At 48.0% G+C, this 3,555-nt stretch overlaps 1 long non-coding RNA gene across 2 annotated transcripts; it reads right to left on the bottom strand.

Moving 5' to 3' along the window:
- Positions 1 to 212: 212 nt before the first annotated feature.
- LOC132539082 (uncharacterized) lies at positions 213 to 3,282 on the bottom strand. Of its 2 annotated transcripts, none has more exons than XR_009550385.1 (2): positions 1,930 to 3,282; positions 213 to 525 (listed from the first exon to the last, which is right to left on the bottom strand). It is a non-coding gene; the product is annotated as an uncharacterized LOC132539082 (long non-coding RNA). The 2 variants fall into 2 exon arrangements; XR_009550384.1 differs by lacking the exon at positions 1,930 to 3,282 and adding an exon at positions 1,661 to 1,834.
- Between the last annotated feature and the right edge of the window lie 273 nt (positions 3,283 to 3,555).

The raw sequence follows: 3,555 nt of genomic DNA, 5'->3' as shown, positions 1-3,555 counted from the left end.
AGCCCCAGCTCCCCACCTGCAGGGGGAGTTGCTTCACAAGTGGTGAAGCAGGTCTGCAGGTGTATGTCTTTCTCTCCTCCTCTCTGTCTTCCCCTCCTCTCTCCATTTCTCTGTGTCCTATCCAACAACAACGACATCAATAACAACAATAGCAACTACAACAATGCTAAACAACAAGGGCAACAAAAGGGAAAATAAATAAATACAAAAAATTTAAAAATATATATATATTTTTTATTTATTTGATAGAAATTGAGAAGAGGGAGATAGAGAGGGAGGGAGAAAGAGAGGCGTCTGCCACACTGCTCCACCATTCGTGAAGTTGTCCCTCCCCTGCAAGTGGGGACCAGGGGCTTGAACCCAGGTCCTTGAACATTGTAACACATTTTCCTGTGCATCAACTCCTCTCCTCTTGAAGCTTCAGAGCCCACAGGGTAGGGTCTTCCAGAAGGACTGCCCCAGCCTTGGCACCTGGCTCTGCCCCTGAGAGAAGTGACTCCTGCTTCCCAGACTCCTTTTCCTCTCCTGCAAAAACGCCAGAAGAAGCACACAATGCCATTTTAGTTCAAGTATAGCATGGGATATACATCTACCTTAAAATTGTACCCACAATTTTTTTTTTTTTTTTTACTCAGAGTGGGCCAGGTGGTTGTGCACTTGGTTGAGCACATGCATTACAGTGCAAGATGCATTGGATCGACCTTCCCGTGGTGCATCCCGTGAGTCCCCATTCATTGGGGAAACTGACGATCCTTCCTAGCCGACTGAATCCACATGGATCCCAGTCACTTTCAAAGCCAGCAACAAGCAGCTCCTGACAGCTTTCAACCTGACGCTGTTGACTGGCTACGGAAGAAGGGCAAACGCAAGAAGAAGAAGTGCAAGAGGACCCAAGTTCAAGCCCCTGGTTCCCACCTACGAGGGAAAGCTTCACAAGTGGTGAGGCAGTGCTGCAGGTCTATCTCTATCTATCATCTGTTTATCTATCTGTCACCTGTCTATCTATCTACTTACCTCCCCCTTGCAATTTTGGTCTCTATCCAAAATAAGCAAGTGTATAAATATATATATATATATATTTAAAAAAATACATATAGTTCCCTAAAACTCCATTTAACATAGCAACTCTTGTTAGCTAAACCCGGCAACCCTGTTGCTGGCTGTTTGTTTCCTTTCTAAATGGATTCCTTTCTAGGGCATGGTGTTGAGTGAAAAGGGCTAAAGAATTAGGGTTATTGCTCAATAATTTACTTGTTTATTTATTATCTTTATTTATCGGATAGAGTCAGCCAGAAATTGAGAGGAGGGGGGAGCTAGAGAGAGAGACACCTGCAACACCGCTTCTCCACTCGCAAAGCTTTCCCCATACAGGTGAGGACTTGGGCTTGAATCTGGGTCCTTGAGAATTGTAGCATGTGTGCTCAGCCAGGTGCCCCTTGCTCAGTAATTTATATAAATTAAGTAGACACAAAACAGTATGGGTTCCCCTTCATAGGGAAATCACTGGTGTGGTCAGATGAATTGGCAGGACAGGTTCTAAATTAACAGGCACTGTGGTTGGGGCAGCAGTTGGAGAGGAGAGTGGTAGGGGGTGAGGGATGGAGAGGAATAATAAATAAAGTACAAGAATAAAGGGGGAGGGGGCAGAAAGGTAGCTCACCAGGTAAGTTACCTGCCTTGCCATGCATGTGGCCCAGGTTGGAACCCTGGCACCCTAGGGAAGTCCTATGCCACTGGAGGAAGATCTGATGCTGTGGTGTCACTCCTCCTCCTCTCTCTCTGAATGAGAACACAGCTGCCAGAGCAGTGAAATCCTGCAAGCAAGGGAATTGTATCCTCCACTTTCCCCCACTTAACCCTGCCCTGTGCCCCTGCAGAGGTGCAGTGGAGAAGACGGAAAATTCCAACTTCCTAATCATGCAATCTCACCTTTCTGCTGAGCAGAGCCAGTCCAAGGCCACCGAGTGGCCTCACCCTAAACCAGTTGATTAGGAGAAAGCCAAGCCTGGTGGGAAGGGGCTGGCGAGCAGTGGATAAGACACTCCTTTCAGTTTCACTGCTCTGAAACTATTTCAGGAATTGTGGACCAAGACCACATTTTACAATAAAACACACTCCCTGGGGCTCTCGTCACTTAGGAAATGACAAGGGTTTTAAGAGCAACAGGACGCAAATCGCTTTCTCATTCCAGTACAATATCACAACTTCCCCCTGCCAAGTCTTGGGGTTCTCTCCTGGGATGATATTAAGCCTCTTCTAGAGAGGGTTATCATAGACTTAGAAATAATGCGTGGACAGAATGAGGCACACTTTCTGATACTCATTATAGAGATATTAGCAGTGGTGATTAATTACACACACACACACACACACACACACACACACACACTCCAATTCAATGCAACCAGCCACTTGGTGCTTAAGTGGGGCAGGAACTGTGCTAGGTGTCAGGATTCCAGAAATAAACATGGCACACGCAAAATGGCTCCCAGGCCTGAGGCTCCAAAGTCCCAGGTTCAATCCCCAGCACCACTATAAGCCAGATTTGAGCGGTGCTTTGGTCTCTGTCTCTCTTTCTCCCTCTCTCTCTCTCTCTGCCTCCAGAGTTATCTCTGGGTCCTGGGGCCAGCACTATGAATTCACTGCTCCTAGCAGTCTTTTTTTTCCCTTTTTTTTTTATTGGTAAGACAGAGAGAAATTGAGAGGGGAGAGGGAAATAGAGAGAGGGAGAGAAAGATAGACACCTGCGTATCTGCTTCACCAGTTGTGATGCGACCCCCTCTCCCCACAGGTGAAGAGCCCGGGGCTCAAACCAGGATCCTCTGTGTGGATTCTTGCTCTTCGTACTATATGCACTTAACCCGGTGTGCCACTACCTGACCCCCTCTATTTCTATCACCTCTCTCTCTTTTTTAACTTTTTTAAATTCTCTAATTTATTTATTGCATAGAGACACCCAAAAATTGAGAGGGAAGGGGGAGTGATAGAAAAGGAGAGAGACAGAGAGACACCTGCAGTACTGTTCACCACCCACGGAGCAGGTGGTGACCCGGGGTTCCTGCAGGTGGGGACCGGGGTTCCAACCCGGGTCCTTGCACATTGTAACATGTACGCTAAACCAGGCGCGCCACCACCCGGACCCTCATTTCTGTCTCTATCATCTCTATCTCTATGTCTGTCCCCTTCCTTTAGACACCCACAAAGGGAGGATCTTGGGTCTCCTGTGCAGAGGTAGTGATGAACTGTGATTATTATGAGTCTGGGCCCAGAGGAAGTAAAGCATCTCTGCACACGCCTCTAGACTAAGAACCAGCCTTCACACCAAGTAGATCTTGACACACGCTGCTCATTGGGGAGTGTAGCGTTTAGACCGACCCTTTCTCAGGGGGAGGGAAAGACAGACAGGACCTGGGTCTGGATGCAGCTAGGCTGCCTGGGGTCCTCACAGTCTCAGTCTTACACCTCTAGGGAGGCGGGCCTTCTACAGCCTTGTCAGCCACTCATTGGCTGCGGGCTGTTCAGGGGCGGGACCAGCCAGGTGAGGCAACCTCTGAT

Source organism: Erinaceus europaeus, chromosome 6 (genome assembly GCF_950295315.1).
Source record: "Erinaceus europaeus chromosome 6, mEriEur2.1, whole genome shotgun sequence".
Lineage (NCBI taxonomy): Eukaryota > Metazoa > Chordata > Mammalia > Eulipotyphla > Erinaceidae > Erinaceus > Erinaceus europaeus.
The sequence above is the reverse complement of the archived record's forward strand: the minus strand, read 5'-3'. Positions and strand labels throughout refer to the sequence as shown.